We start from the raw sequence: 22,155 nt of genomic DNA on the forward strand, positions 1-22,155 counted from the left end.
GGTCGACCCCTCCATGGCCTGCAGGGCAGGGCAGGCACTTGGCTTCTAACCCATTTTATCTTTAGGTAATTAATGCCAGTTTACGATTCCCCTGTCTCTTCTCCTTCCTGCCCTCCCTCCTTTTCTCCGGTCCTGCTTTTTTTTTTTTTTAATTACTTTTTTTTGGGATGGAGTCTTGCTCTGTCACCTAGGCTAGAATGCAGTGACTTGATCCTGGCTCACTGCAACCTCCGCCTCCCTGGTTCAAGGGATTCTCCTGCCTCAGCCTCCCAAGTAGCTGAGACTGCAGGCGCCGGCCACCATGCCCGAATGATTTTTGTGTTTTTAGTAGAGATGGGGTTTTGCCATGTTGGGCAGGCTGGTCTCGAACTCCTGACCTCAGGTGATCAGCCCGCCTCAGCTTCCCAAAGTGCTGGGTTTACAGGCATGAGCCACCGCACCTGGCCTCTCCGTTCTTTCTTTTCCTAGAGTGACTGTTTTCTATCACCGCATCTTTATTCTACCCGCCATTTGTGAATGTTCTTTACTAGCAAAGCTGTAACTTTTAGGCCTAAACCCTACTGAATGTGTTATTTATTAAGAGAGAATAAATTGCTGTGAAGAGTCAGGGCTTACATGGTTTTGAATCTTGGTCCACTCATTATCTGAGTGACCTTGAAGGAATCGCTTGGCCTCTCTGAACCTCAGTTTCCTCGTCTGTAGGAAGGAGGCAGTAGCAGTGCATAATTTGTGCAGCTGTCATAGGGATTCGCTGTGCAGTCCTTCACACGGGTGTGGACCAAAGCTTGTGCCCAGCAGAGGCCAGCTGCTCCCCTGTGGCCACGTGCCAGACCCTCTTCCTCACTGACCTCACCAGGCACTCAAGTTCCACATGGCAGGCTCTGTTTGCTCCACACCAGCCTCCCCTAAAACCCTCTCCTCCAGGCAGCCTCCGGGCTTGCTGGCCAGGTTCTTAGAGGTGCCAGCAACTACCACACTCAGGGCTACAACCTGTCAGTCTCCAAAAGGCACCCTCCCCTCATCTCCTTCTTCATTGGGTCAGAGAAGATGTGGGCTGCCATTTGGTGCCAGGCACTGTTCTGGGGGCCTGAGGGAGGTCTGAGATCAGGACAGACAGAGCGCCCCCCGCCCTGTGGAGCTGCTGATCTAATGGAGGAACCAGACTACCCCGCATACAAATGCATATCTATATAAAGCATAGAGCAGAGGGGTGGAAATGGGTCCTGGGAAGAAACATGATGCAGGTGATGGCGGCGGGCGGGAGGACCAGGATGCTAGTGGAGCTGGCAGGTTTAGACAGGGCGGTCAGAGAGGTGACACTGAGCAGAGACTTGCAGGAGGTGAGGGAGGGGCCCTGCCAATACCCAGTACCCTGGACAAGTGTCCAGGTGGCAGGAACGGCTAAAAGCAGAGACCCTGAGGCTGGCGCGTGCCTGGAGCCAGGTGAAGGGGCGGTAGGGGGTGGGTGTCACGTAGGATCTCCAGGGAGTGGGGTTGGAGTAGAGGCTTGTACGGGGGTGTGACGGGATGGATGTGCTAGGATCTTAGCAGCCGCTGCATGGAGAGGAGACCTGTGGTCTGGCTGGGTCGGGGGCGGTAAGGGGCGATGGCGGGGAACCGTTAAGAGCTTGCAGCATCATACAGAAGAGCTGCTAGTGGTTCTGCCTGGGGCCATCGTGGGGGGATGCAGAGAGAAATAAGGGGGGAGGGCCGATCATGTTTGAAGCCTGTGACACTGGCCATATCCTTGATTTGTCCCCTGGGAAGGGGTCTTGAAACAGGACCCCACAGAGTGATTGAAAGCAGATTTCACCTCTCAAGGCTCTCTAGGAAGTAGGAGGTTGCACAGGTCCTTGCCCCTCATCCTTCCTGCCCCCCTCGCGACCCTGGTCCTAGCCTCAGAAGTGCAGTTCCCGGCTGTGCACTGATTTGCTGAGTGACATGTGGTGGGTCACTTGCCTCCTGGGATAATCAGTTTCCCCACTGGTTCCATGAGAGGTGACTGAGGTCCTTCCAGCCTCCCTGGTGCCTATGACAGGAGGAGAGGAGTCATCAGCACCAATTTCCTGTTATTATGTGTCTGTTATTACTGGAAACAAAGAGCGGCGTCTGTCCCTGTCTCCGACGATTAATGAGAGCCCATCCTTGTTCATTTCCAAGATCAAAACACAAGCAGACCTCCTCCTGCGGCCATTCTCTCTCTCTCTGCTTCCCTGGGCATCAGGGCAGAGAAGGAAATGGCGCCATCTCTTCTGGCTCTGACTCAGCCCCTGTCAGTGGCTCAGTTCAGCAAGTGTCCACCGAGGCCACTTGGCTGGGTGCTGCGGACACAGCCAAGCCAGACGCGGTCCCTGCACTTGACAAGGGGCTCATCCAGTGGGATAAGCAGGCAGTGCACACGATATCACAGTGGGTGGGTAAGAGGTGTGCAGGTGGCCAGTAATGGGGGTCCACCTTGGGGTGGGAACATGGCTTTTTAGCTGAGTCTTAAGTGATGCTTTAGGTTTGGACAGTGAGTGGGTAGCAGGGGAAGGGAACTCCAGGCAGGAAGCAGCAAGAAAGGCATCAAAGAGCAGGAGGTGGAAAGAAGTTGGATTTCAGAGGGGCGGAGGGTACATACGAACCGGAAGGTGTCCACAACAGCCTCCCGAGAGCTGTGATGGGAGGCTTGAACCAGAGGTGGTGGCTTTGAATGACCTAGTCCAATCCCCTTCCTTACCTCCCTGTAATGTAGAGACTGGAAAACAAAACTTTCAAATTCCTAGGTTCCCTTACAGCCAGACACATGCAACCGTGTAACTGAGCTCTGGCCAGCGAAAGGTGGGTGGAATTCGTTGGAGAGAGCTTCTGTCTTCTAATAAAAAGACAAAGCCTTCCAAGGAGATGGTTTGTAACTTTCAGCCTTTAGCTTTTCTCTTCTTTCTGCCTGGAATGTGGATGTGATGCTTGGATGCACAGCAGCCATCTTCTGACCATGAAGACAGAGACAATCTTGAGGCTGGTGGAGCAGGAAGCTAGAAGGAGTCGGGTCTGCATGAGTTTCCTGAGCACGCAACCAGCCCTGGGCTGTCTCTTCCTGAGCAACCACATGGTATGACTGACCATACAGGAGCTGGTGGAGGTCAGAGAAGTCCCTGCCCTGCTCTGGGAGCAGCCTGTGCCTGAAGGCTATTTAGGGATCGTCCAGACTCCGAGCCTCCTGCTAATGTCTGCCACCACTTTCTCCAGGGACCTGGTTTTGCTAACTGGGGTACCCTCAGGGCCTGGCCTGGGGAGGGTGCTGAATACCTTTTTACTGCAAGAGGGAAGGATGGCAGTAGCACCAACGGGATGAGGAGCTTGGGAGCTGGAGCGGGAAGGGGAGAGGTGGTGGGGAAGGCTGGCTTTCAGTAGCAACACCGTGGGTCTGCTGGATCAATGGGTGGGGTGTTGGGGTCTGGGCTGGAGAGGGACATTGGGATTTGTGAGTAGAGAGTGGGCAGGAGAAACAGTGAGGAAAGGAAAGGCTGCCACGGGCTGCCCACATTTAGGCTCAGGAGGAGGCTGGGGAGCCAGGAGAGATGCTGTTGGCGGCAGGAGGTGACTGAGCGCTGTTCCCCCAGGAAGGCCTTTGCTGGGCGAGACTCTGGAAGTATCCTGGGGCTACAGTCACAAAGGAGCACACACCTGGCCCTTAAAACAATGGATGTTTAGAACTTCCGGTACTATGTTGAGTGGGAGTGGTGAGAGAGGGCATCCTTGTCTTGTGTCAGTTTTCAAGGGGAATGCTTCCAGCTTTTGCCCATTCAGTATAATATGGGCTATGGGTTTGTCATAAATAGCTCTTATTATTTGGAGATATGTTCCATCAATATCTAGTTTATTGAGAGTTTTTAGCATGAAGAGGTGTTGAATTTTATCAAAGGCCGCTTCTGCATCTATTGAGATAATCGTGGTTTTTGTCATTGCTTCTATTTATAGATTACATTTATTGATTTGTGTAGGGAAGGAGAGCATGAAGACAAATAACTAATGCATGTGGGGCTTAAAACCTAAATGATGGGGTGATAGGTGCATCAAACCACCATGGCCGTGTATACCCATGTAACAAACCTGCACGTTCAGCACGTGTATCCCAGAACTTAAAGTAAAATAAAAAACAAAAACAAAAATGGATGTTTATTCTCTCAATCTGCTGGAGGCCAGATGTCCAAAGCCAAGGTGTGGGGAGTGCAATGTCCCTCCAAAGGCTGGAGGGGAGGAGCCTCTCTGCCTCTTCTGCCTCTGCTGCCTCCAGGCGGTCCTCGGCTGGAACACATCACTCCCATCTCTCCTCTCTTCACACGGCCGCCTTTTTTGTGTGTCTGCGTCTTTTATCCTCTTTCCATAAGGACCCCAGTCATTGGACTTAGAGCCCACCCTAGATGCAGGATGCTCTACAGATCTTGAATCCCATCTGCAAAGACCTTATTTCCAAATAGGGTCACACTCTGAGCTTCTGGGTGGACATGAACCTTTGGGGCAGGCTGTTCAACCCACACAGGGACCCCGTGTCAGGCATGGGCCCCGGGGGTTGCCGCCCCCAATCCTGCATGGCAGCTGGGCTCCGAACCTCCCCACCCTGGCCACTGGCTTTCTGGGTTCAGCCCCTGCCAGGAGCCACCGCGCACTGACGTCTGTGCCGACTCTAGCTCTGTTCCACTGTTTCCCATAATTAAGCTCCCAGGCCTGAGAAAATCTCCCCTGCTCTTCCGGAGAAACGTGGACAATGCTGATAATGAGTTCTGCCTTCCGAAATTACTTGTTTCTGAGCATTAGAAGTAATTTTCTGTCTGGGAATAATTAACTCAAAGACCTGGGTGAAGCAAGCTAAAAACAGGGGAAGTGGGTGGTTGAAAGGACTGTCTGGAGAGGACCTTGAACAAAGCCTTCTGCACTGGGAAGGCACGTCTGGGCCACGCAGAGGCCCCAGGGACCCAATTACCCCCAGGGTCTCCTCCCTCTACCACTCACCCGATGGTTCCGTGGGTTCTGATGCCTTCCAAGGGCTTCCGCTCTCCAGTGCCTTCGGGAGGAAGGGAGGTGCTCAGGGTGACCTGGGGATTGGGACTGAATGATGTGGGTTCAAATCCTGACTCCGGCATGGCTGGCTGCAGCCTCAGCTTCCTCTTCTGCAAAAAAAGGATAATGGGACAGGCCACCGGGGCGGTTGGGTACGAGGGTCATGTGGAACAATGCGTGTGATATGTTAGCCAGGGCCCGGTATGTAGTAGGTACTTAGGAAAAGTGGCAGAAGTGTGGGCTGAATGAAGAGAGGAGTTAAGACGAATGGGAAAAGGTACGAGGTCTGGATGCGATTCGATTCCAGCTACTTGCTGAGCAAGCCACAAGACCTGGGGCAAGTCCTGTGATATCCCTGGGCAAATATAAAATGAAAAATAATACGAACAGAGTGGCGGAGAGGTGAGATGAGATGTGAAATTATCTTGCAAACTGTAAAGTGCGATCCTTCTGTGTTTTACAAATAACAATAGGAAAATCCCAGTGTCCACACCCTTCCTGCTAGGCTAGCCTTTTCTTGTTACCCTGGTGGTTCTCAAAGTGGGGTTCCTGAGCTAGCACGCATCAGCTGGAAACTTGCTAGAAACGCAAATTTTAGGGCTCCACCCCAGAGCCGATGAATTCGGAGCGGGGTGGGCAATCTGTGTCGTGGCAAATCCTCTAGGGGGTTCTGATATGTGCCAAAGTTTGGGACCCACTTTTATCATGTGGGTCCCCCTTTTCCAGCTCGGAGACCCCCAAACGCATTTGACTTCTCATCTTAACCCTCTTCTGAGCCTCCAGGGCTTCCTAGAGGAGGTGGGGCAGGAACCTTGTTCTGAAGGGTGATGTGGCTGAGGTTGCCTGATGTCCCTCCAGCACCCACTCTCCCATTCTTCAGGGGTCAAACAGGCCTGGAGCTTTGGAGAGTCATACGGCTTTGGGAATAAAGCACTGCCTTTGCCAGCTCTCCTTACAGACAGACGTAGCCTCAGGATGACGTTTCGGCTAAGAAGATAAGCAGACTTGATGCTTAAAGGGAATTGGCTCAGCTGGGGGAGTGGCCCTTGTTTACTGTCTGCTTTTCCTCTTCCTTCCAATCTACAAGGAGAATGTGATGGCTGGAGCTCCAGCAGCCATCTTGGATCATGAGGTGACCTTGAGGACAGAAGCCATGTGTTGAGAATGGTGACACAGACGTAGCAATGCCAGCATTCTGGATAAAGGACCAGCCATCACTCCAGTTCTGAAGGGCTCATTTCTGAGTTTTTAAGGATGGGGAATGAGCTATTTCATTTAAGCTTCTCTTATTTCGGGTTTTCGTGTTATGTAGCTAGACCTATTCTGACTGGTGAAGTAGGGAGAGAGAGCTTCCCGTGGGCAGTGAGGTGCCCCTGGAGGATGCCAGGTGCCTGGGGGCTGTAGCTCAGAGGAGAGATTGAAGGGAGCAACTAGAGTCCAATGAGGGGCTCTGCAATGCCCAGGCCCGAGGTGATGGGGTCTTAGCTGGACATGATTGTGTGAACATCTTCTCCTGCCTCTGAGCCAAAACTGTCCAGCATGCAGTGTGGTGAAGACTACAAATGAGATTGGGCAGGGATTTGTCAGGGGATCGCATAGCTCTGTTGACATCATAAGCCGTTAGGTGGTACCTCCAGGTAAAGGAAAGGGGAGGCGCTCTTGTCATCAGCTTCCCAGAGAGACAGAGACCAGCTGAGTATCAGGGAGATCAGGAAGGGACAGAGAGAGCCAAGGAGGCCACAGGAAATCTCCCAGGAGTCCCCAGGCTGGATGCCCCAGGGAGTGTTAGGGATGAAGCCAGGCTTCAGGGCGGGGAGTTATGCTTTCAGGAAGGATTCGCTTCTTTATTTCTTCCTTGATTCAGGCCCCAAACCTGAAGAACAAAGCCTTCTCTGCTGCCCCTTGCAGGCAAGTGGCCCGATGAGAACATCGGCTCATGTCTCCTCTGCTCCCTAAGGTTTGACCCAGGGCTTAGGAAGAGCTGGCCCAGGACAATTACTTAGAAATGCTGAGACCTGGAGAATCCAGAGCCCAGGGTCTTTCCTCTCACTCCTCATTCTACAGATGAGGAAACTGAGGCCTAGAGGGGGACAGCAACTTGCCCAAAGTGCCCGCAATGCTATAGGGGTGCCAGGACAGCACCTGCTCCCAGCTCCCTCTCCAATGCTCCTGGTGTGCTGCAGGCTGTGACCCGGCTTTCCTGGAGCCTGTCTGTACAGGCAGGGGCAGGTGACACCTGAGACCTACAGAGGGGTCTCTGCTGGGAGCCAGGCCCCGGGAGGGAGGGGCATTGAGTGGCGGGGAGGGGCATGTGCGGGAACCCACCACACACAGGGACTCTGAAAAAGATTTTGTAACTCCCGTGGAGCCCTGGCGTCACTTCCCAAAGCTAGGAAGGGAAGGCGTAGACGCCAGCGAGAGTGGGGAGCCAGGCACAGCAGTTTCTGCGGAGCTTCCGACTTGCACTTTGGGCCTCAGTCAAGTTCAGGCTCCGAGCACTGCACATCAGCAGTGGGAGGGGAGAAGAGCCAGGAATGGGGGGAGCCCAGCTGTGAAGTCCCCACGGGGAGTGGTGCACGCTGGCTGGTGGGTGCCGTGGCTTGTGGTTCCAGCTCCTTCTGGTCTAGGCTGTGCCAGCCACTGGTTCCCTCTGCCAAGCTCAGCCTTGGTCTATGGCATAGTAGCCCTGACCGGGGACTTCGGGGGTGTGGAGGGATTGGGGCATCGGCCGGCATGGGGGAAAGCCTTCTTCAGAACAAGGAGAGCACGTCAGGACGTGAGACACATGGGCAGCGATGGAGACGCAGGGAGAGTGGGGGCTGGAGTTCCACGCCATACCAGGGAGGCAGACAGAAGGGCCGGGTTTGAATGTGCCATGACCTTGGGGTGAGGTGGCCCCAACCACAATTAACTCTAAGGGGCATGGACTGGAGGACTAGAGGGTGTTCCAGTCCCGGGACCTGAGTCAGGGAGCGCAGAGGCCATCCTGCCTGAACTCAGCTCATGCAGGCAGCCCACTCCAGCCCTGCTGGCATCCTCCTGTGACGGGGAGCTCACCTCCACACAGGCGGTCAGCCCCTCATGGGGTCCCCCTGTCCCTACTGAGCTGAAGTCTGCCTCTGTGTAGGATGCCTCTGGGATCTTAACTTCAACCGGCCTGGAGTTATTCCCAGGACCCAGCAGAGGAAATGGACGCGCCTGCCACTGTTTAGTCATTTGCTGGTCTCCCCTAGGGTTCTGTGTGCTAATGACAATGGCCTGCACTTTCTGAGGGCTCTGGGACAAGTGCAGGGCTGGGCACCTCTCCTGTCTGAGGTTGTCAATTCCTCACAACAAATCCAAGAGTCTGAGATTTCCTCTCTGTTCCGTAGATGAGATCGTGGAAGCACAGAGATGGGAAGAGACTTGCTCAGGGTCACTCGGCTGGTCCACGGAAGCAGGATCCCAGCCAGGGTTGGGCAGCGCCACCCCCTGTGCCCTGGTGTGATCTGGTGCCCATTTCCCCTGCCTCTATGAGGACCAGGCTCCCGCTGAGATTGCCCATTCAGTCCCCACATGCTCTGCAGGGAATGTGCTCTTAGTTCTGGACAACCTCACTGAGTGGTTCTGGCCCATCTTCCATCTTCAGGCTGGTGCCTCAGGGTTTCTAGGGCCTAGACTGCACCCCCAGTGAGAGAGGATCCCCCCAGCTTTGCACTCCTTTCTAGCAGACCGCAGCTGGCCACACAGCACCTGGCTGCCCTACAGCTCCCTCGGGCTCCAGCCCAGCTGGCTCCCAACACGCTTCTGCTCGGGGCTTGGCAAAATGGCCCTGCTCGTCCAAAGCAGGCGTCCTGCTGAGCCTCAGATGCCTGCAAGGCCAGTGAGGAGCTGTTCCTCCCACACACCTGGCCACACAGGACCCTCACTGCACAGGCCAAAGCCATCACAGGCTCCCCTTTCCCAGGGCTGGGGACTGGCTGTCTCTCCTCTCTGCTCCAGCCACGGTGGCTTCCTGGTGTCCAGTGCACCAAGCTCACTTCTGCCTCAGGGCCTTGGCACCTGCTGTCACCTCTGCCTGCGATGCCACTGCTCCAGCTACTCTCAAGCCCACTTCTCCTAATTTGAGCATCTTCCCAAATGCCACCTCCTTGTAGGGCTTTCCCTGGTCACCCCATCCCCCGTGGCCTCGCACCACCTCACATCTCTTCTGACCGTTATCCTGTTCTAATCTCTTCTTAGCACGTGGCAACACGTCCTCTTCCTCCCCCCTCCCTCCTCCTCTTTCTCCCTTTCTCCTCCCTCTCTTCCTCCCCTTCTTTCTCCTCCTCCTCCCCCTCCTCCTCTTCCTCCCCTCCTCCTTCTTTTCTTCCTCTTCTTCCTCCTCTCTTCTTCTTCCTCTTTCTCCCTCCTCCTCCTCTTTCTCCCCTTCTCCCTCTCTTCCTCCCCTTCTTTCTCTTCTTCCTCCTCCCCCTTCTCCTCTTCTTCCCCTTCCTCCTTCCCTTCTTCCTCTTCCTCCTTTCCCTCTTCCCCTCCCTCCTCCCTCCTCCTCTTCCTCCCCCTCCTCCTCTTCCTTCTTCCTTCTTCCTCCCTCCTCCTCCTTTTTCTCCCCGTCTCCTCCCTCTCTTCCTCCCCTTCTTTCTCCTCCTCCTCCCCCTCCTCCTCTTTCTGCCAACTCTTTCTTTTCTTCCTCCTCCCTTCTGCTTCTTCCTCTTCCTCACTCCTCCTCCTCTTTCTCCTCTTCGCCTCCTTCTCTTCCTCTCCTTTCTCCTGTTCCTCCTTCTCCTCCTCCTCTTCTTCCCCTTCCTTCTTCCCTTCTTCTTCTTCCTCCTTTCCCTCCTCCTCTGCTTCTCTCTTCTTCCTCCTCCTCCCTCCTCCCTTCTTCCTTTTTCTCCTCCTCTTGTTCCTTTTCCTATCCCCCTTCCCATCCCCGTCCTCCTCCTCCTCTGTGTCCCAGCAGCACATCAGCTCCAGGAGAAGGTGCTCTTGTCTGTTCTGTCTGCTGCTGGCTGTTGGGCACCTAGAATCATGCCTGTGCACAGTAGGCATTGGGCGAGTGTTTACTGACTGTGCAGTTACATGTGCCTGGGGGTGTCGTGAGATGGAGGAAGAACGGATCTTGGTGCCAGACTCTGTAAAACCGTGTGATCTGGATGACTCACAGGGCCTCCCTGAACCCCAGGATCAACTTCGGTAAAACTGGGGAAAGGACACCAATCTGCCTCGAAGATTCCACTCCAGGTGGGATCTAGGTGGCAGACGCCCAGTGCAGGGCAGCTTACGATGCACCCCAGCTTCTCAACCAGAGCCTCCCAGGCTCCCCACCTAAGCCTTCTGTACACCACTCAGGCGTCCACAACACGTTTAATTTGATTTAGGGAGGGAAATCTCTATTTTTTTGGTGGTGTTAGCATTGACCGTCTATTTCCTGCTTGGGACTCAGTGCCGAGTTGACATTAATGTAGAAAAATTAGTATTATCAGGGCTGCCTTCGGAGCCATCTCTCACACTGCAGTCTGCGACACGTTAATTAAACTTGATAAATGCTCTTGTCTAAAGATAACTTTTGAACAAAGGATCCAGTCACCTACTTATTAGCTGGCTACATGCTCTGGTAAATTGCCTGGGAGGCTTTTGGAACTCCCTGGGGACTGCGGCTGGGGACTGCAGGGCTCTGTCTTGGGGAGAGGGCTTCTCGGCTCTCCCAGCTCTGGGGATGGGCAGTGGCACTATGACAGGGGCACCCCACACGTCCTGGGGGCTGGGGAGGGCACTGTGGACCCGGAGGGCAGGATGGGCATCTCAACCCAGCTCCCACCAGGGGCTCTGTCCTCTTCTGATTTGCATTTCCCTTCACAAGCCCCTTCCGGCTCAGCACCCTGCCCTATCACCATAACAACCCCATCCCATATGGACCATCCATCAGGCAGCCCATCAATATGACTGCTGCCCCCGCTGTGGTGTGGTCCTTGGGGCCCATCCTGCGGTGGTATCATCTCCATGCCATTCAGCTACCAGTTCTCCTCTCCCTCCTTCTCTTTCTCCTCCTGCGTCCTCCTCCTCCTCTTCCTCCCCACCCCCAGTGATCTCGGCTCACTGCAACCTCTGTCTCTCAGGTTCAAGAGATTCTCCAGCCTTAGCCTCTCAAGTAGCTGGGGTTACAGGCAGGCACCAGCATGCCTGGCTAATTTTTTTGTGTTTTTACTAGAGGCGGGGTTTTGCCATGCTGGCCAGGGTGGCCTTGAACTCCTGACCTCAGGTGATCCACCAGCTTCGGCCTCCCAAAGTGCTGGGATTACAGGCGTGAGTCACCACACCCGGCTGGCAGAGTCAGTTTCTAAGGAGAGGGAAGGAGGGGCACTGGGCAGGCCCTTGGCAGCCTCTGCCAGGAAGGCTTTCCCGTCTCTGAGTAATTCTCTTTGTAGCACGAGTCAATCGCAATTTTATATTTGCTTTTTTCTTGACTGGTTTGATGACCGTGGGCTCCACAAGGGCAGGAGTTTCTGTGTTTTCTACATTCCCCAGCAAACAGTAGGTGTGTAATAAAAATTTGTTGAGTGAATGAATGAATGAACACTTATCTCTGTGTCCCTAGGCAAGCTCCTTTCCTTCTCTGGGCCTCAGTTTCCCCATGTATAAATCAGGCCATCTTTAAGCCTCCTCCTGCTTCTCAACCTTATGATTCTGCCCTCACCCAGAGCTCCAAAGATCAGACAGAGTAAGGTGGAGGGAACCTTTACTAGGCACCACCTGTGTGCCAGGCCCTGTGCAGGGCAATGGGAGTTTGAAGGTGGATCTGACAATGTTCTGGTGCTCCAGAGACAGGGTAAGCAATTCCACAGTGCAGCTTGTGGCAGACACAGGGAAGCCCCTGGGTGGTGGAAGCCGAGAGGAGGCACCTGGCCCTGGATGGAGGGTCAAGGAAGGCTGCAGGGGCCTGAGTGATGGGTGCAGAAATAATAGGAGGCAGGCCAGGCGCAGTGGCCCACGCCTGTAATCCCAGCACTTTGGGAGGCTGAGGCGAGTGGATCACCTGAGGTCAGGAGTTCAAGACCAGCCTGGCCAACATGGTGAAACCCCATGTCTACTAAATACAAAAACTAGCCGGGCGTGGTGGTGGGTGCCTGTAATCCTGGCTACTCAGGAGGCTGAGGCAGGAGACTCGTTTGAACCTGGGAGGTGGAGGTTGCAGTGAGCTGAGATGGTACCACTGCACTCCAGCCTGGGTGACAAAGTGAGACTCTGCCTCAAAAAAAAAAAAAAAAAAAAAAAAAAAAAAAGAAAGAAAGAAATAATAGGAGGCAAAGTTTCCAGGCAAAGGGAGCTGCCTGTGCAAAGGTCCGGGGCAGGAGAGAGCATAGGTCCCATTCTGTTGGTGTTGCCTTGAGGTGGGGGATAAAAGAGGACATTGAGGCCTGAGAGGAAAGTCCAGGATAAATCAGAGAGGCCCAGAGGGCAGTGGGGAGCCGTGGGTGAGCTTAAAGCAGGGGAGTGGCGTGCTCAGAATTGTGCTTCAGCGTGAGCAGGTTGACTCCTCTGTGAAGGCTGGCCCAGAGGGCCAGAGGCTGAAGGGTGGGACGCGGTGCAGAGATGGCACCTGGACTCACCAAGGCAGCCTCCATTGGTGACTGGATGCAGGAGGCCTCTGCGCTTGTTCATCATGTGTTTTCCTGGCCCTTAATCCACTTACTCCTCTAGATTATAGTCCCGGGGGTAGGCATTGGTGCTAGGTCGCAGTGATGGCCCCACTTTTCTACCTTCCCTGGAGCTGCCCGTTTCACCAGGGCTGGGTTGGCCTGCCCACTTCTCACTCTAGGCCTGGCCCTGTGATCCATGTTGGTCAACAGGACAAAGTGGAAGTGACTGTGGCCCATCTTGAGCTGGAGTCTCAGGGGGCTGTGTACCCTCTGGTTGCTCTCCTGTGCCTCTGCCATTGCCACAAGGACACACCCAGCTCAATCTGGGAGGGTGAGGAGCACTCAGCCTCATTGCCAGCAGCTGGCTGCCCACCAGACATGTGGGTGAGCTCCGCCAAGACCAGAAGAATCGCACCACAGAGCCCAGCCAAAACTGCTGAACTGTGAGCCAAATAAACACTTATTTGAAGCTCCCACGTTTGGGGTAGTTTGTTACACAGCTTTATTGTGGCAAAAAATACAGTTTTCTGTCTTCATTTTAAAGACTATGTCTTTTGAGTTCTCATGGCCAGGGATCCTGCTCTGAGGTCTACGTGATTTGCCTGCACTGTGTGACGTCCCAGCACCAATCTCAGAGGCCTTGGCTCCTGGGGCACAGGAGGGCAGTTTTGCCCAGCCCTGGGCTGCAGCAGTGCTGCAGCCTCACCTGTATCAGTGTGGCTGCTCCACTCTGCTGGCTGTTCACTCATTGCCACTCCTGTGGTTCTGGCCCGGAGTGACAGCATCATTATCTTCAAGATGCAGCAGTAGGAGTCTTCATTTGATTGTGAGCCTCACGTCTCAGAGCAGAACTGACTCCTGCTGGGAGGCAGGGCTGCATCCTCTTTGTGAAGCTGAAAATGAAAAGGAAAATGTCGTTGGGGGTTACGAAGAATGCGGTGGCATTTGTGACAGATGGCAACGCAGCAAAGTTTCCAATCATCGGGCTTGAAGCTGTTCTTTATTTGTAACTTTGCCTTTTCAGTGCAGATCAGTTTGGGCCTCGTTATTTCTCTCCAGGCTGATGGCAGAAAGCCGGGTGTGGTCCTGGTGGCCACAGGCAGGGTTCGAGCACCCTCTTTTAGCTGGCCTGTTCAGCCTCGCCTCTGACGCCGTCTCTGCTGTGCTATGGTGTAAGGAAGAAGCCAGAAAGCAGGCGACGTGGGTTCCAGCCCCAGTTCTGCCTGTTACTGGCCATGTGGCCATGGGCATGTTATACTCCTCTCTGGCCTTGAGGTTGTCATTTGCCACCCTCTACACCGGCTGCCTTTGGGGCATGGGGGAGGAGACAGAAGATGTTGGTGGGAGCCAAGCCATGAGGCTCAAAAACATCAAGGGTGCAGAGAGGTCAGAGGGGGCTGAACACATTGGCCAGGACTCCCAGCTGCAGGAAACTCACCAGTCCAGCCTGCTCTGCTGACAAGACGTCCCTCCAGATGTCCAGAGGAAGTTCCAGAGGAAGTCTGCCAGCTTGATTTTCTGAGCCTCGGTTTCCTCTTCCATAAAGTGGGTAGGGCTGTGGCAAAAGTTCCATGGCACGAGGCACAAAGAGTGCTTACCTAGGCCAGCACTTTGTGGGCTCTCTGGGGACACGGGCCATTTTCTCCTCCTCCCAAGGCAGGCCAAGCTCCAGGAACCAGAGAGGGTACTCAAGGGGCGGCCCAGTAGGGCTGAAGGTCTTCCCAGGTGCCCTGTGCAAACTTGGGGGCAGGTGGGTGGTGCATGGCAGACCTGGCGTTCCTGGACATGGAGGCAGCCCATGGCCACAGCTGTGCTGAGACTCAGGCCACTCAGTCCATCCCTCTGCATCCCTCTCCCCCTCCTCCCTAAAGCCCTGCAAACCTGCCTTCGTGGCCCTTCTCTTCCCTGATGAGGCTTTGGAACGAGCTTCTTTTTTTAGCTTCTCCAATCAGGCCGGCATCGTGCTTGGCTATTGTTAGCATCTCAGCTCGACGTCTCCTTCAGAAAGTGATGAGATCATCCTCCCAGAGGTCCACGGTCACCTTTCCACAAGGCTCAGCAACGTGCAGACCTCCCCTCCCATCCCCTACTCTGGTCGCAGGACAGGGACAGTGACGGCACTGAGAAGAGGAGTCAGGGACTGAACTAGGAGCAGGAAGGGAACTGGGAGTGAATGATCAAGGAGGATCTACCGTGGGCTCCAGTGTCCTCTCTGCCTGCCAGCAACCCTTCCTCACCTCTGGGGCCAGCACTTTGTTTTTCTCTCAAGGAACAAGCTCGCCTTCTGTGTCATGCTGTACTGACCCCCACGCCCCACCAGCCCATCATGCAGTGTTCCCCGCTGGTTCAGTGATTGTCTCCCAAGCAGGATGTGTAACTGTCCATTCTCCTTAAACAACCTGTTTTGTTGGAGTGAAAAGTTTGCCCTCTTAAAAACAGGAGTTACCAGGTTCGCTTGCAGCTAGGAGTGGCCATGGACATAAGAGAAAGTCTGCCAGTTTGATTTCCCATCAAAGGGGATGGTCTCAGGGCACACACCCTTCTTCCTTCCTGGAATGTGGATCTGATGCCCAGAGCAGGAGCAGCCACATTGCAACCATGAGGATAAAAGGTGCAAAGACTGGACTTACTGAGAAAGATGGTGGCAGACACACACACGCATACATTTGCCTCTTCTTGAGATCCCACTAAAATGATGGTAAAGATCACTTTACAGACACTACCCTCAAGCAGAAAGAGAAAAGGGGAGGAGGCCCAAGCACCATTTGGGAGACTGGAAACCTGGTGGATGAGCCGTAACCCACTAGGTGAGCTTGAGAAGCTGAAACACGGCCAGCAGCATGCAAAGCTGAGAAGCAACAATGGGCTGGGAGGCTGGAGATGCCAGATACTTCTGGAGGGGAGTGAAGGAGGATTGTTTCAAACAAGAGCAGTTAGTCTTCCTCTCATGGGAGGGATAGGGACAGAGACAGCTCTCCACTCCCACTGCTTGCACAGCTGGGAGATTGCCCCTCCCTGAGCCTGGCAGAAAACCCCAGATTTATTTTAAGAAAGGGTCGGGCAGAGGCCTCTGGATTGGGGGATGCCACTCCAAAAGCAGGGCATGTACTGAATATTGGAGACCCCCGCCTCTTTCTCCTTGCAGCCCCCGGAACACCAGCAGCCAGGCCTCACATGCAGCAGGCGGGAGCTGGGGGATCATTTTGGTTGGGGTCAGTTCCACTGACCTTCCAAGTGGAAATCCTCACACTCTGACCCCCAGTGACCCCGCGGGGAAGCGCTCTGCCAGATCACCTGCAGTGGAGACCACAGTCAGAAAACGCTACCCAAGGGCTCAGCACTTCCAATCAGCTTCTTTGTTTTTTAAATGAAGTAGACATTTAAATGATGTTTATATTCAGTGAAGTGCACAGATCTTAGCACAGTTTGATGAATTTTGGCAAACTTACTCCCGTGTCACACGCCTCTCTCAAGGTAGAGGACATTTTCTACAGCTGTAAAATCTCTCACCAGGTCACCCTCCCAGTGGATCCCAGGCTCTAGCACCTGCCCTCCCCACCCCCGGCAAGCCGTGCTGTTCCAATTTCTATCAGCATAGAGGAGCCCTGTCTATTCTAGAAGTTCATATAGATGACATCACACAGCACATAATCTTCTGTATCAGGCTTTGTCACCTAGGAGAATGTTTTTGAGAGTCATCTATGTGTTGCAGTTTGCTCCTTTCTGTGGTTAAATGATATTCCATGGTTTAGAATGGAATATTTATCCACTCTCCTGTTGACGGATGTTTGAGTTCTTGATAGTTTTTGGCTATCACAAATAAAAGTGCTATGAATATTCTTGTACAAGTTTTTATGTGGACACATGCTTTCATTTTTTAATTGAATAAATAACTAGACATAGAATTGTGTGGTCACATCGATTTTGTTTAACTTTATGGGAAATTGCCATATTGATTCTTAAAGTGGTTGTACCATTTCACATTCTTACCAACAACGTATGCATTCTAGTTGCTCCATATCTTTGTCAACACTTGTTAGGGTCTTTAAATTTTAGGTATTCTGGTGGATATGTAGTGGTATCTTGCTGTGATTAAAATGTGTACTCCCCTCCCCCAATGACTAATGGTGTTGAAGATCATTTTAATGTATTTATTTGCCATTTATATATCTTTTTTGGTGAAGTGTTTGCTTAAATCTTCTGCCCATTTTTGGGAAGTTTTAATTTTTTTTTTTTTTCAGACAGAGTTTTGCTCTCGTTGCCCAGGCTGGAGTGCAGTGGCACGATCTCAGCTTTCTGCAACCCACACCTCCCAGGTTCAAGTGATTCTCCTGCCTCAGCCTCCTGAGTAGCTGGGATTAAAAACATGCACAACCACGCCCAGCTAATTTTTATATTTTTAATAGAGACAGGATTTTACCACATTGGCCAGGCTGGTCTAGAACTCCTGACCTCAGGTGATCTGTCTCCTCAGGCTCCCAAAGTGCTGGGATTACAGGCGTGAGCTACCCTGCCCAGCCAGATTTTTTAAATTATTGAGTTGTAAGAGTTTTTTTTTTTTTTAACCTCTGAACTTTTTATTGGCCTTCTGCTCCTCAAAGGGTACCCTGATTCTGCTGCCTTAATGTCTCAGAACTTTGGTGTCATTGGTCTCAGAAACCACTTTGCCATCCACTATCTGGCGGGTGGTGGTCATTTGGATGGTTTGCATGGACGTGCTGCTGTCCAGGGCATGGAGATTGAAGTCCTCGCCATGTTCCAGCAGGTGGCAGTAGGTGGCGATCTCAGCCTCCAGCTTGACCTTGATGTTCAGCAGGGTCTCGTACTCCTGGGCCTGGTGCTGTCCCTCTGCCCGGGTCTGTGCCAGCTGTGACTCCAGGTGCAGCAGGATCCCGTTGAGCTGCTCCATCTGCAAGGTGTAGTGGTGCCTCCACCTCCCTCAGGCTGTTCTCCAAACTGGCCTTCAGACTTCTCATCGAGTCCAAGTGGATCACCGAGGACTGGACTGTACATCGCAGCTCCATGAGCGTCATCTCAGCAGTTCCAACCTTGGCAGACTGTGTGGTGACCACTGTGGTGCTCTCCTCAATCTGCTGAGACCAGTACTTGTCCAGCTCCTCTCCGTTCTTCCGAGCCAGCTTGTCATTTTGGGCCCGGAGGGCTGCCATGATCTTGGCGAAGTCCTGAGATTTGGGGATCTACCTCCATGGTCAGCCCAGAGCTGGCAATCTGGGCTTGTAGGCCTTTTACTTCCTCTTCATGGTTCCTCTTCATGAAGAGCAGTTCCTCCTTGAGAGCCTCAATCTCTGTCTCCAGCTGCAGCCGAGTGACGTTGGTGTCATCAATGACCTTGCGGAGTCCATGGATGTCGCTCTCCACAAACTGGCGCATGGCCAGCTCTGTCTCATACTTGACTCTAAAGTCATCAGCATCAAGACAGGCGTTGTTGATTTGCAGAACAATGCAGGCGTTGTCCACAATAATTGCCAAGCTCTGAGCCCTCAGGTCCTTGGTGGTCTTGAAGTAACGGCTCCAGTCTCTGACCTGGGGTCCCTTCTTCTCCAGGTGCTCCCAGATTTTGCTCTCCAGCTTCCGGTTCTCGGTCTCCAGGTGCCTCACTCTGTCCAGGTAGAAGGCCAGGCGGTCGTTCGGGTTTTGCATAGTCTCCTCGTTCTGGGTGCCTCCCATTCCTGCCAGACCCCCGGTCATCCCCGTGGCCAGGCCCACGGACCCTATGCCGGCCTGGAAGCTGGTGGAATGGGACACGGAGATCCTGGAACCAGAGCTCCCAGTGCCTGTATAGACGCTGGCTGCACTGCTGACTGGCCGGGCACCATAGCTGGGCTCCTGGGCAGAGCCCAGGGACCTGTAGTTGGTGGAGAATGTGGAGTGAGTGGTGAAGCTCAAACTGTCCGGGGAGGAGGGCGAGAGGACAGGACTCGGGCTTCGCCGAGCAAGAGTTATTTACATAATTCTAGATACAAGCCCTTTGTCCGATGCGTATTTTGTATGTACTTTCTTCTAGTGTGTGACTTTCCTTTTCATTTGTGGAACAGTGTGTTTTAGGGAACAAACACTTTTAAGTTTGATGCAGTTCAATTTATCCAATTTTTCTTTTTATAATTTGTGCTTTTTGTAATATATTTTGCCAAACTTGAAGTCACAAAGATTTTCTCCTATATCTTCTTGAAAAAGTTTTACTTTAGCTCTTACATTTAGATCTACAATGCATTTCAAGTGACTTTTTGTATAAATGTGAAGTTTCAAGTTTCATTTTTTAAAAACATACGGCTGTGAAATCATTTCAGCACTTTTTATTGAAAAAGTTTATTTAAACGTTTGTTGAAAATCAATTGACTATATATGTGTGGGTCTATTTCTACAGTCTGTTTTCTATTGATCTATATGTTCATCTTTATGCAAATTCCACAGTCTTGATTATTGTAGCTTTATAATCAGTCTTGAAACCAAGTGTATAAATCCTCCAACTTTGTTCTTCTTTTTCAAAACAACTCTGGTTATTCTGAGTTGCTTGCATTTTCATATTAATTTTAGAATCGGCTTGTCAAATTCTACCAGAAAAGCCTGTTGGGATTTTAATTGGGACTGTGGCACATCTATAGATCAATTTGGGGAGAATTGACATCATAACAATTACGTTAGTTTGGGTTTTCTCAGGGTTCTTCTGTTTCCAGAGAAACAGAACCAATAGTATATCTATCTATCTGTATACAGCTAGTCAGATGGATATGAGAGAAGATTTATTGTAGGGATTGGCTCATGTAATCATGAAGGTCAAAAAGTCCCATGATGTGCAACCTGCAACCTGGAGATGCAAGAGTGCAGGTGCTGTCATTTAGTCTGAAGGCCTGAGTACTGGGTAGGGGCAGAAGAATGCTGGTGTCTGTTTCAGAGTCTGATGGCCTAAGAACCAGGAGCTCTAGTGTCCAGGGATAGAAGAAGATGGATGTCCCAATTCAAGGAGGGCGGGGAGAGAGAGAGAGAGAGAGAGAGAGAAAGAGAAACAGAAAGAGAGAGAGAGAATTCATCCTTCCTCTGCATTTTTGCCCACCCACATTTATAAAGGTGGATGTCTTTACTCTGTCTACTGATTTAAATTCTAATCTCGTTCAGAAACACCCTCCCATATACGCCCAGAAATCATGTTCTACCAGCTACCTGGGCATCCCTTAGCCCAGGCAAGTTGACATGTAATAGTAACCATCACAACAACGTTGAGTCTTTCACTCCATGAACACATTGTATCACCCTATTTATTTTGGTCTTTAATTTCTCTTGCCAATGTTCCATAGTTTCCAGTGGACAATTCTTGTTTATATCCTCAATAGTTCATATTATGCTATGTTAAATGGTTATTTTCTAAAATTTCAATTTCTGATGGTTCATTGCTGGTATATAGAAAGCAATTAATTTTTATCTATAGATTTTGTATCCTGAAACCTTGCCAGACTCACTTATTAGTTCTTGTGGGTTTTTGTAGATTTGTTTAGATTTTCAACAGAAACAGTCATGTTGTCTATGAATAAAGATAGTTTTAGTACATCCTTTCCTATCTGGATGCCTTTATTTCTTTTTATTTTTTGTGCCTCAATACACTGGTAAGCACCTCCAATACAACGTTAAGTACAAGTGGTAAGAGTAGGCATACTTGCCTCATTTCTGATTTGGGGGGGAAGGAGGAAGCATTTAGCTTTTCATCATTGACTATGATATTAACTGTGGATTTTCCTTAGATGCCGTTTTTCAGGTTGAGAAAGTAATCTTCTATCTCTAGTTTGTTGAGTTTAAAAAAGGAAAATCAGGAATGGATGTTGGATTTTGTCAAATGCCTTTTCTGTATCTATTGAGAGGATTATATTGTTCTTTGAAAATATTTTTAACTAATCGATAAATAATAGCTGTGCATATTTTCGAGGTACAGGTGATAATTTGATACATTTACATAATCAAATCAGGGTAATTGCAATCACAATGGATGGATATTTATCTTTTCTTTACACTAGGAACATTCAAATTACTCCCTTCTAGCTATTTTGAAACGTATAATCAATTAACATTAATTATAATCACCCAACTCATCTGTTGGACACCACGTCTTATTTCTTCTATCTAATGTTTTTCTTATTTAGCCTTTTAAGATGGTGAATTACATTGATTTTCAGATGTTAAACCAAGCTTGCCCTCCTTGGGTAAGCCCCATGCTAACAAGGTGCATTATTCTTTCTATCTGTGTGTGTGTGTGTGTGTGTGTGTGTGTGTGAATTTAAATTTGATATGCTAAAATTTGTTTAAGAACTTTTGTGAGAGATGTTGGTTTGTAGTTTTTTTTTTTTCTTGTAATATTTTTGTCTAGTTTTAATATCAGGATATTGCTGGCCTTACAGAATGAATTGAGGTGTGTTCCAACATTTTCAATTTTATGAAAGAGTTTGTATAGAACTGGCATTATTTCTTCTTTATATGTTTGGTAAAATTCACAAGCGGAGCCATTTGGACCTGGAGTTTTCTTTGTTGGAAGGTTTTTTTTCACTACAAATTAAATTTCTTTACTAGGTATAAAGTTATTTAGGTTGTCTATTTCTTCTTGAGTGAGATTCGGCAGTATGAGCACTTTCAAGGAATTTGTCGAAAGTTTATCTAAGTTGTGTGACGTATTGGCATCACAATGTTCATATTATCCTTTTAATGTCTGTAGGGTCTGTAGTGGTATCTCCTCTCTCATTCACGATGCTGAAAACTTGTGTCTGCTCTCTTTCGGTCATGATTAGTCTGGCTACAGGTGTATTAATTTTAACAACTTACTTAAAAGAGCAAACCTTTGTTTCTATTTATTTTCTTTGTTTTTCTCCTGTTTTCCAATTAATTAATTTCTGCTTCTCATCATTCCTTTTTTCTACTTACTTAGCTCTACTTTGTCTGATTTCTTAAGATGCAAGTTTAAGTCAATTTGAAAACTTTCTTCATTTCTAATAGGAGCATTTACCAATAAAAAAATTTCCCTCTGTGCACTGCATTAGCTGTATCCCACATATTTTGATATGTGAAGTTTTCATTTTCATTTAGTTAAAAATGATAATTTCACTTGTGATTTCTTCTTTAAATAGTGAATTATTTAGAAATGTGTTTTTTAGTTTCAAAATACTTGGACATTTTCCAGGCATCTCCCCATTATTGATTTCTAATTTAACCCAATTGTGGTCAGAGAATATACTTTGTCTGATTTAAACCCATTCCAACTTTCTGAGACTTGCTTTAGGGCCCAGGAAATTGTCTATCTTGGTAAATGTTTTGTGCTACTTGAAAACAGTGTGCTTTCTGCTATTGTGGGTGGAGTGCTTTATATGTTGATTAGGTTATGTGGTTGATAATGTTCAAATCTTTTATATTCTACCAATTTTCTATCTAATCATTATATTATTAAACAGGAGTAATGAAATCTCCAGTTACAACTGTAGATATGTCTATTCCTACTTTCAGT

The 22,155-nt window shown here is 50.4% G+C and overlaps 1 protein-coding gene, 1 long non-coding RNA gene and 1 pseudogene across 2 annotated transcripts in view; 1 reads left to right on the forward strand and 2 right to left on the reverse strand.

The window, feature by feature from the left end:
* The window catches only part of SULT4A1 (sulfotransferase family 4A member 1), a 996,812-nt gene that overhangs the window by 261,026 nt on the left and 713,631 nt on the right, over window positions 1-22,155 (forward strand). The gene's annotated exons all lie outside the window — the stretch shown is intronic.
* On the reverse strand, window positions 13,139-16,205 carry LOC126963698 (uncharacterized). Its single transcript, XR_007729197.1, has 5 exons — window positions 16,106-16,205; window positions 15,884-15,950; window positions 14,974-15,055; window positions 14,095-14,211; window positions 13,139-13,549 (listed from the first exon to the last, which is right to left on the reverse strand). It is a non-coding gene; the product is annotated as an uncharacterized LOC126963698 (long non-coding RNA).
* Window positions 17,278-22,155, reverse strand: part of LOC126964030 (keratin, type I cytoskeletal 18-like) — a 32,298-nt pseudogene continuing 27,420 nt past the window's right edge.

The sequence above is a fragment of the Macaca thibetana genome, chromosome 10 (genome assembly GCF_024542745.1).
Source record: "Macaca thibetana thibetana isolate TM-01 chromosome 10, ASM2454274v1, whole genome shotgun sequence".
NCBI lineage: Eukaryota > Metazoa > Chordata > Mammalia > Primates > Cercopithecidae > Macaca > Macaca thibetana.